The following is an 11,569-nucleotide window of genomic DNA, read 5'->3' on the forward strand; positions in this document are numbered from 1 at the left end:
GCATTGAGTGTCTTGTTTTTACCCGTTTGGAAAGTTAATGACCGACTTTAGCTATGTTTGGCCTATATCAGGCCTGCTTCTCCTTCCACTGCAGTCTGCTGGTTAAACACCGAGAATAAAAATATGGGCAAACTACACACATTGTTCAATCTTCTCATTAGATGGGCATTGTCACGGATTACCCCGGTACTGCTGCTCTTTCTGTGCACCAGTTCCGGAGATCTACGTCACCGGCCTCTAGGCGTCACTGAACTGTCTCATTACGCACACCTGATTCCATTTTCCCTGGTTAGTAATTCTATATATGTGCACTCTTCACCGTTGTCTTGTCGGTTATTGTTCCCATGTCCGTTGGTCTGTGAGTACCTGTGCTTTATTTCGGCTTTCGTGCTGCGTGTATTGTGCACTTGTTATTACGGGTCTTGTCCTGTGTAGTGTATTGCGGGTCTCGTCCAGTGTATTTATTAGAGGTTTTACCTCGCTCTTGTTTGGGTTACATCCCTGTGTTTTTGTATACGTGTTTCTTTTGGGCTTCGTCCCTGTGCCTTTCATGGCATGTTGTATTTTTGGGTGGAGTATTAAAACACCCTATTACGTATTCCTGCGCCTGTCTCCAATCCTTTATACAATATGACAGACATACACATCAGACAATGAAAGTGTGTTTTAAATTATCCTTGGTCCATAATTTCTGTTCATCTGGCTAGCATTTATGGGTTTATTGTATTACATGAAAACATCTTGATCAGTTAGCTTTGAGGTACCGTAGTCAATATGAAAGGAGCTATTTGACAGCATGATCCTCATCCAAACAGAATAATTCAGAGGATAATGGACTATCTCTAGTATCATCCACTAGAATGGTCCAGAATTGTCTGCAGACTCTTGACCAAAGTATAACAATAACATATTCAGAGATTAACCTGCAGCTGTGCCTGCAGAAATTATAGCTAATTGCTTTGGATACATGACAAATCAAATGCAAAAGAAATTCCATTGTCATTTCCACACAACGTTTTTTGGGCACAGCTGATGGATTCTGCTCATGTATTCTTAGGGTAATTCAATGGGATGCTAATAGGCTTCCCACTGGGCACACTGGTTGAATCAACGTTGTTTCCATGTCATTTCAATGAAATTACGTTGAACCAACATGAAATAGAGGTTGAATTGATTCTTGTGCCCAGTGGGTTGACTACATAATACGATGGGGTAAGAAAATAAGTGTTTCTAGTGGCCTAGTAGGCTACAAAGCAACCTCTTCAACGGGTTTGGACCTCTTGGTGTTAAGGTGTTGGACTGACGGAGACCCGTGTTCAAGTCCCAGTTGGGCTACTGGTTAAGGGCCTTACACGCAGGGAGCTGCAAACCCTGTCAAAGGGTTACAGTTTATGAAAAATCTTAAACTGTAACAGGACAATGTGGAGAGGGAGAGTGAGCTGTAACAGGGGCTTGATCCATGGATCCTGCGATGCAAAGGTGCCAACACTACTCCCTGCGCCACAAAAGCCTGGGCCTCCCCTCATGAAAAAGTACTACTGAATTACTACAACCTATTTGTGCAGTAGTGTCTATGTAACAACTTGGAGGAATTGTGTAGTGAATGTGTAATTTATGCACTACTCAAGATACACAAGTAGTGTTCAGTAGGAAAACAGTAGTGTTTCCAGTAGTAATCAGGTAAAGATTTTTACTACTTGATGTTGGTAGTAAATAAGTAGCCAAAACACTACAGCTTCCCCACACAGGCTTTTAAATAGTGATCAGTAGAGCTCGGGGATTCCTGTGCACACATGACCACAGAAGACAAAACCAGAAGTAGTTGGTTGTTCAAATCAAATTGTATTGTCACATACATGTTTAGCAGATGTTATTGTGGGTATAGCGAAATGCTTGTGTTTCTAGCTCTAACAGTGCAGTAATATCAAATAAGTAAAATCTAACCATTTCACAACAGTACACACATCTAAACGTAAAATAATGGAATTAAGAATATATAAATATATGGAGCAATGTCAGAGCGGAATAGACTAAGACATAGTAAAATAGAATACAGTATATACATGAGATGATTAATGCAAAATATGTAAATGTTATTAAAGTGACTAGTTTTCCCATTTATTAAAGTGGCCAGTGACTCCATGTCTATGTATATAGGGCCTCAGCCTGTAAGGTGCAGGGTTGAGTAACCGGGTGGTAGCCCGGTGAAGGCTACCAAACAGTCTTGAAGGCCTTGAGATAGAAGTTGTTTTTCAGGTTTCTCGCTCTGTGTTTCCTACTTTCACAACCTGGGGGCGGCCGGTCAGGAAGTCCAGGACCCAGTTGCACAGGGCGGGGTTCAAACCCAGGGCTCCAAGCTTATTGATGAGCTTGGAGGGTACTACGGTGTTGAAGGCTGAGCTATAGTCAAAGAACAGCATTTTGATGTGGGTATTCCTCTTGTCCAGATGGGATAAGACAGAGTGCAGTGTGATGGCGATTGCATCGTCTGTGGATCTATTGTGGCGGTAAGAAAATTGAAGTGGGTCTAGGGTGTCAGGTAAGGCAGAGGTGATATGGTCCTTAACTAGCCTCTCAAAGCACTTCATGATCACAGAAGTGAGTGCTATGGGGCGATAGTCATTAGTTCAGTTACCTTTGTTCCTGTACACAAGAAAGCAATGGTTGACATCTTGAAGCAAATGGGGACAGCAGACTAGGATAAGGAGAGATTGAATATGTCTGTAAACACTCCAGCCAGCTGGTCTGCCATGCTCTGAGGCCGTCTGGACCGGCAGCCTTGCGATGGTTAACTTGATTAAATGTCTTACCCACGACGGCCACGGAGAACGAGAGCCAGGGCAATTTAACTTATCCCAGAGGCTGCTCCATGTCACCGGCGGCGGAGAATAGGTAACCAGAGTGGACTTATAGTACGACTCAGGAGGTGGGCACACCATCTACCACTTCAGAGTATATTACTTGCTAATGTTCAGTCTCTGGACAATAAAGCAGACAAGCTCAGGGTGAGGATCTCCTTCCAGAGAGACATCAGGGACTGTAACATACTCTGTTTCACGGAATCTTGACTCTCTCTGGATATACTGTCCCCGTCCATACAGCATCGCGCAGACAGAAATAAAGAACTCTCTGGGAATAAGAAAGGCAGGGGTATATGTTTCATGATTAACTACTCATGGTGTGATTGTGATAACATACAGAAACTCAAGTCATTTTGTTCACCTGACTTAGAATACTGCGACTATAACCAAAGAGAATTCTCTAGAGAGGTAATATGGTTGGCATTTGATTGTGAGGTATTCTAAGTCAGGTGAACAAAAGGACTTGAGTTTCTGTATGTTATCACAATCCAAGTTTTACTACATCAAATAGATTGCTAGCCAAAACTATCTTAGCCATTAGCCATTGTCATAGAGATGTATTGTGTTTAGTCTAGCGGTTTGCTAGTCCCATTGAAATTTAGCTATGTAGCCTGTTTTCGTTACGCTAGCTAATAAGTATGAGTGTTTGTAAGCAAACGTGCAGTATATTCATAGTAGTATACTTACCTTTTCTACTTATTTGACCTCTTCCCAAGGAGGCCCTCGCCATTGTTGGTAAGATAAACATTGTTTATCAAATGTTTTTGTTTTGTCTTATGTGACCCGTTAGCAGATGATTAATAATGGCTTAGAATTGGCTGTCTCTTGTGCTTGTCTTTATTTTCTAAAAGGTTATGTGGTGGAGAAACAAAAAAGAGTATCTGAAGATACAGTGCATTCGGAAAATATTCAGACCCTTTGACTTTTTCCACATTTTGTTACATTACAGCCTTATTCTAAAATTAATTAAATTGTTTGTTTTCCTTCATCAATCTACACACAATACCTCATAATGACAAAGCAAAAACAGGTTTATAGAACTTTTTACAAATGTATTTAAAATAAAAAACTGATCACGTTTACATAAGCATTCAGACCCTTTACTCAGTACTTTGTTGAAGCACTTTTGCCAGCGATTACAGCCTCAAGTCTTCTTGGGTATGACACTACAAGCTTGGCACACTGGTATTTGGGGAGTTTCTCCCATTCTTCTCTGCAGATCCTATCAAGCTCTGGCAGGTTGGATGGGAAGCATCGCTGCACAGCTATTTTCAGGTCTCTCCAGAGATGTTTGATCAGGTTCAAGTCTGGGCTCTGGCTGGGCCACTCAAGGACATTCAGAGACTTGTCCTGAAGCCACTCCTGCATTGTCTTGGCTGTTTGCTTAGGGTCATTGTCCTGCTGAAAGGTGAACCTTCGCCCCCAGTTTGAGGTCATGAGCACTCTGGAGCAGGTTTTCATCAAGGATCTCTCTGTACTTTTTTCTGTTCATTTTTCCCTTAATCCTGACTAGTCTCCCAGTCCCTGCCACTGAAAACCATCCCCACAGCATGATTCTGCCACCACCATGCTTCACCGTAGGGAGGGTTCCAGGTTTCCTCCAGACGTAATGGTTGGCATTCAGGCCAAAGACTTAAATCTTGGTTTCGTCAGACCAGAGAATCTTGTTTCTTATGGTTAGAGTCCTTTAGGTGCCTTTGGCAAACTCCAAGCGAGCTGTCATGTGCCTTCCGTCTGGCCACTCTACCATAAAGACCTGATTGGTTGAGTGCTGCAGAGATGGTTGTCCTTCTGGAAGGTTCTCCCGTCTCTACAGAGGAATTCTGGAGCTCTGTCAGAGTGATCATCGGGTTCTTGGTCACCTCCCTGACCAAGACCCTTCTCCCCCGATTGCTCAGTTTGGCCAGGCGGCCAGCTCTAGGAAGAGTATTGGTGGTTCCAAACTTCTTCCATTTAAGAATGATGGAGGCCACTGTGTTCTTGGGGAACTTCAATTCTGCAGAAATGTTTTGGTACCCTTCCCCAGATCTGTGCTTCGACACAATCCTGTCTCAAAGCTCTACGGACAATTCATTCGACCTCATGGCTTGGTTTTTGCTCTGACATGCACTGTCAACTGTGGGACCTTATATAGACAGGTGTGCCTTTCCAAATAATTTCCAATCAATTGAATTTACCACAGGTGGACTCCAATAAAGTTGTAGAAACATCTCAAGGAAAATAAATGGAAACAGGATGCACCTGAGCTCAATTTAGAGTCTCATAGCAAAGTGTCTGAATACTTATGTAAATTAGGTATTTGTTTATTTTTAAAAAATCTAAAAAGCTGTTTTCACTTGGTCATTATGGGGTACAGTGTGTAGATTGATGAGGAAAAAACAATTTAAGGCTGCAACATAACAATGTGGAAAAAGTCAAGGGGTCTGATGCACTGTAGTTACAGTGCCTTGCGAAAGTATTCGGCCCCCTTGAACTTTGCGACCTTTTGCCACATTTCAGGCTTCAAACATAAATATATAAAACTGTATTTTATATATCAACAAGTGGGACACAATCATGAAGTGGAACGACATTTATTGGATATTTCAAACTTTTTTAACAAATCAAAAACTGAAAAATTGGACGTGCAAAATTATTCAGCCCCTTTACTTTCAGTGCAGCAAACTCTCTCCAGAAGTTCAGTGAGGATCTCTGAATGATCCAATGTTGACCTAAATGACTAATGATGATAAATACAATCCACCTGTGTGTAATCAAGTCTCCGTATAAATGCACCTGCACTGTGATAGTCTCAGAGGTCCGTTAAAAGCGCAGAGAGCATCCTGAAGAACAAGGAACACACCAGGCAGGTCCGAGATACTGATGTGAAGAAGTTTAAAGCCGGATTTGGATACAAAAATATTTCCCAAGCTTTAAACATCCCAAGGAGCACTGTGCAAGCGATAATATTGAAATGGAAGGAGTCTCAGACCACTGCAAATCTACCAAGACCTGGCCGTCCCTCTAAACTTTCAGCTCATACAAGGAGAAGACTGATCAGAGATGCAGCCAAGAAGCCCATGATCACTCTGGATGAACTGCAGAGATCTACAGCTGAGGTGGGAGACTCTGTCCATAGGACAACAATCAGTCGTATATTGCACAAATCTGGCCTTTATGGAAGAGTGGCAAGAAGAAAGCCATTTCTTAAAGATATCCATAAAAAGTGTTGTTTAAAGTTTGCCACAAGCCACCTGGGAGACACACCAAACATGTGGAAGAAGGTGCTCTGGTCAGATGAAACCAAAATTGAACTTTTTGGCAACAATGCAAAACGTTATGTTTGGCGTAAAAGCAACACAGCTGAACACACCATCCCCACTGTCAAACATGGTGGTGGCAGCATCATGGTTTGGGCCAGCTTTTCTTCAGCAGGGACAGGGAAGATGGTTAAAATTGATGGGAAGATGGATGGAGCCAAATACAGGACCATTCTGGAAGAAAACCTGATGGAGTCTGCAAAAGACCTGAGACTGGGACGGAGATTTGTCTTCCAACAAGACAATGATCCAAAACATAAAGCAAAATCTACAATAGAATGGTTCAAGAATAAACATATCCAGGTGTTAGAATGGCCAAGTCAAAGTCCAGACCTGAATCCAATCGAGAATCTGTGGAAAGAACTGAAAACTGCTGTTCACAAATGCTCATCCAACCTCACTGAGCTCGAGCTGTTTTGCAAGGAATGGGAAAAAATTTCAGTCTCTCGATGTGCAAAACTGATAGAGACATACCCCAAGCGACTTACAGCTGTAATCGCAGCAAAAGGTGGCGCTACAAAGTATTAACTTAAGGGAGCTGAATAATTTTGCACGCCCAATTTTTCAGTTTTTGATTTGTTAAAAAAGTTTGAAATATCCAATAAATGTCGTTCCAATTCATGATTGTGTCCCACTTGTTGTTGATTCTTCACAAAAAAATACAGTTTTATATCTTTATGTTTGAAGCCTGAAATGTGGCAAAAGGTCGCAAAGTTCAAGGGGGCCGAATACTTTCGCAAGGCACTGTAAGTCAAACCTGAATGAAGACAAGGCATCAAAGGGATTAATAAAAAAGTATAAATTGTCACGCCCTTATCTTCTCCATTATCCTGTGTACTTATACCTGTGTTTTGTTTGTCTTTTGCCACGTCGTCTTGTTTGTCAAGCTTACCAGCGTTCGTCCTGTCAGCTCCTGTCTTTTTCCCTGCCTCTCTTTTTCTCTTCCTCCTGGTTTTTGACCCTTGCCTGTCCTGCACTTGTACCCGCCCACCTGACCACTCTGCCCATCCCAGACCCTGCCTGCTGTCCTGTACCTTTGCTCCCCCTCTGGATTACTGAACTCTGCCTGACCCCAAGCCTGCCTGCCTACCTTGACCTGTCATTTGCCTGCCCCTGGTATTACAATAAACATTGTTACTTCACACAGTCTGCACTTGGGTCTCACCTTGATTCCTGATCAAAAATACCTAATTTTATATGTAATTAATTTGTTTAAAAAAAAAATGCAATTAAGTTTATAAAAGCGTATTATTATTTGTTTGATTATATAACTACAGTTAGAAACTTGAGGAAATAACATGTGCACTAGTCTTGTAGTGAAATAAGATGTGAATTTTGAATAGGAAAACAGTAAATGTGTCAGTTTTCAATGGCAGTTTTCAAAAGGGTTAAAGTAGAACATTTAAAAAGGAGCAGAAGCAACTCAGTAGTGATCAGCAGTTACGTGTCACTACACACATTGATAGCAGTAGTAATTCAATCAGGATTGAGTAGGCATTCAGCAGTCATCTGTAAGCATTGTGTAGTGATTCAATAGAACATGTATAGGAATGTGTGGGTTTTAAGTAGTAGATCCCCCTCAGTGGTTCCACAGTAGTAATACTTATTTTGTGATGAGTATGAAATGAACGTCCCAATTTATCACTCATTACTACACAAATCACTACTGGTTTACTACACATCTTTATTTTTTTTTATTTCACCTTTATTTAACCAGGTAGGCTAGTTGAGAACAAGTTCTCATTTGCAACTGCGACCTGGCCAAGATAAGGCATAGCAGTGTGAACAGACAACACAGAGTTACACATGGAGTAAACAATTAACAAGTCAATAACACAGTAGAAAAAAGGGGAGTCTATATATACATTGTGTGCAAAAGGCATGAGAAGGTAGGCAAATAATTACAATTATGCAGATTAACACTGGAGTGATAAATGATCAGATGGTTATGTACAGGTAGAGATTGGTGTGCAAAAGAGCAGAAAAATAAAAATAAATAAATAAAAACAGTATGGGGATGAGGTAGGTGAAAATGGGTGGGCTATTTACCAATAGACTATGTACAGCTGCAGCGATCGGTTAGCTGCTCGGATAGCAGATGTTTGAAGTTGGTGAGGGAGATAAAAGTCTCCAACTTCAGCGATTTTTGCAATTCGTTCCAGTCACAGGCAGCAGAGAACTGGAACGAAAGGCGGCCAAATGAGGTGTTGGCTTTAGGGATGATCAGTGAGATACACCTGCTGGAGCGCGTGCTACGGATGGGTGTTGCCATCGTAACCAGTGAACTGAGATAAGGCGGAGCTTTACCTAGCATGGACTTGTAGATGACCTGGAGCCAGTGGGTCTGGCGACGAATATGTAGCGAGGGCCAGCCGACTAGAGCATACAAGTCGCAGTGGTGGGTGGTATAAGGTGCTTTAGTGACAAAACGGATGGCACTGTGATAAACTGCATCCAGTTTGCTGAGTAGAGTGTTGGAAGCAATTTTGTAGATGACGTCGCCGAAGTCGAGGATCGGTAGGATAGTCAGTTTTACTAGGGTAAGTTTGGCGGCGTGAGTGAAGGAGGCTTTGTTGCGGAATAGAAAGCCGACTCTTGATTTGATTTTCGATTGGAGATGTTTGATATGGGTCTGGAAGGAGAGTTTAGAGTCTAGCCAGACACCTAGGTACTTATAGATGTCCACATATTCAAGGTCGGAACCATCCAGGGTGGTGATGCTGGTCAGGCGTGCGGGTGCAGGCAGCGAACGGTTGAAAAGCATGCATTTGGTTTTACTAGCGTTTAAGAGCAGTTGGAGGCCACGGAAGGAGTGCTGTATGGCATTGAAGCTCGTTTGGAGGTTAGATAGCACAGTGTCCAAGGACGGGCCGGAAGTATATAGAATGGTGTCGTCTGCGTAGAGGTGGATCAGGGAATCGCCCGCAGCATGAGAAACATCATTGATATATACAGAGAAAAGAGTCGGCCCGAGAATTGAACCCTGTGGCACCCCCATAGAGACTGCCAGAGGACCGGACAGCATGCCCTCCGATTTGACACACTGAACTCTGTCTGCAAAGTAATTGGTGAACCAGGCAAGGCAGTTATCCGAAAAACCGAGGCTACTGAGTCTGCCGATAAGAATACGGTGATTGACAGAGTCGAAAGCCTTGGCAAGGTCTATGAAGACGGCTGCACAGTACTGTCTTTTATCGATGGCGGTTATGATATCGTTTAGTACCTTGAGCGTGGCTGAGGTACACCCGTGACCGGCTCGGAAACCAGATTGCACAGCGGAGAAGGTACGGTGGGATTCAAGATGGTCAGTGACCTGTTTGTTGACTTGGCTTTCGAAGACCTTAGATAGGCAGGGCAGGATGGATATAGGTCTGTAACAGTTTGGGTCCAGGGTGTCGCCCCCTTTGAAGAGGGGGATGACTGCGGCAGCTTTCCAATCCTTGGGGATCTCAGACGATATGAAAGAGAGGTTGAACAGGCTGGTAATAGGGGTTGCGACAATGGCGGCGGATAGTTTCAGGAATAGAGGGTCCAGATTGTCCAGCCCAGCTGATTTGTACGGGTCCAGGTTTTGCAGCTCTTTCAGGACATCTGCTATCTGGATTTGGGTAAAGGAGAACCTGGAGAGGCTTGGGCGAGTAGCTGCGGGGGGGGGGGGAGCTGTTATCCGAGGTTGGAGTAGCCAGGCGGAAGGCATGGCCAGCCGTTGAGAAATGCTTGTTGAAGTTTTCGATAATCATGGATTTATCGGTGGTGACCATGTTACCTAGTCTCAGTGCAGTGGGCAGCTGGGAGGAGGTGCTCTTGTTCTCCATGGACTTCACAGTGTCCCAGAACTTTTTGGAGTTGGAGCTACAGGATGCAAACTTCTGCCTGAAGAAGTTGGCTTTAGCTTTCCTGACTGACTGTGTGTATTGGTTCCTGACTTCCCTGAACAGTTGCATATCGCGGGGACTATTCCATGTTAGCGCAGTCCGCCACAGGATGTTTTTGTGCTGGTCGAGGGCAGTCAGGTCTGGAGTGAACCAGGGGCTATATCTGTTCTTAGTTCTGCATTTTTTGAACGGAGCATGCTTATCTAAAATGGTGAGGAAGTTACTTTTAAAGAAAGACCAGGCATCCTCAACTGACGGGATGAGGTCAATGTCCTTCCAGGATACCCGGGCCAGGTCGATTAGAAAGGCCTGCTCACAGAAGTGTTTTAGGGAGCGTTTGACAGTGATGAGGGGTGGTCGTTTGACTGCGGCTCCGTAGCGGATACAGGCAATGAGGCAGTGATCGCTGAGATCCTGGTTGTAGACAGCGGAGGTGTATTTGGAGGGCCAGTTGGTCAGGATGACGTCAATGAGGGTGCCCTTGTTTACAGAGTTAGGGTTGTACCTGGTGGGTTCCTTGATGATTTGAGTGAGATTGAGGGCATCTAGCTTAGATTGTAGGACTGCCGGGGTGTTAAGCATATCCCAGTTTAGGTCACCTAACAGAACAAACTCTGAAGCTAGATGGGGGGCGATCAATTCACAAATGGTGTCCAGGGCACAGCTGGGAGCTGAGGGGGGTCGGTAGCAGGCGGCAACAGTGAGAGACTTATTTCTGGAGAGAGTAATTTTCAAAATTAGTAGTTCGAACTGTTTGGGTATGGACCTGGAGAGTATGACATTACTTTGCAGGCTAACTCCTCCCCCTTTGGCAGTTCTATCTTGACGGAAGATGTTATAGTTGGGTATGGAAATCTCAGAATTTTTGGTGGCCTTCCTGAGCCAGGATTCAGACACGGCAAGGACATCAGGGTTAGCAGAGTGTGCTAGAGCAGTGAGTAAGACACACTTAGGGAGGAGGCTTCTGATGTTGACATGCATGAAACCAAGGCTTTTTCGATCACAGAAGTCAACAAATGAGGGTGCCTGGGGACATGCAGGGCCTGGGTTTACCTCCACATCACCCGCGGAACAGAGAAGGAGTAGTATGAGGGTGCGGCTGAAGGCTATCAAAACTGGTCGCCTAGGGCGTTGGGGACAGAGAATAAGAGGAGCAGGTTTCTGGGCATGGTAGAATATATTCAGGGCATAATGCGCAAACAGGGGTATGGTGGGGTGCGGGTACAGCGGAGGTAAGCCCAGGCACTGGGTGATGATGAGAGAGGTTGTATCTCTGGACATGCTGGTTGTAATGGGTGAGGTCACCGCATGTGTGGGGGGTGGGACAAAGGAGGTATCAGGGGTATAAAGAGTGGAACTAGGGGCTCCATTGTAAACTAAAACAATGATAACTAACCTGCACAACAGTATACAAGGCATATTGACATTTGAGAGAGACATACAGCAAGGCATACAGTAATCACAGGTGTTGAATTGGGAGAGCTAGCTAAAACAGTAGGTGAGACAACAACAGCTAATCAGCTAGCACAACAAC

The sequence above is a fragment of the Oncorhynchus mykiss genome, chromosome 27, assembly GCF_057628025.1.
Source record: "Oncorhynchus mykiss isolate SJ-2025 chromosome 27, ASM5762802v1, whole genome shotgun sequence".
NCBI classification, from domain to species: Eukaryota; Metazoa; Chordata; class Actinopteri; order Salmoniformes; family Salmonidae; genus Oncorhynchus; species Oncorhynchus mykiss.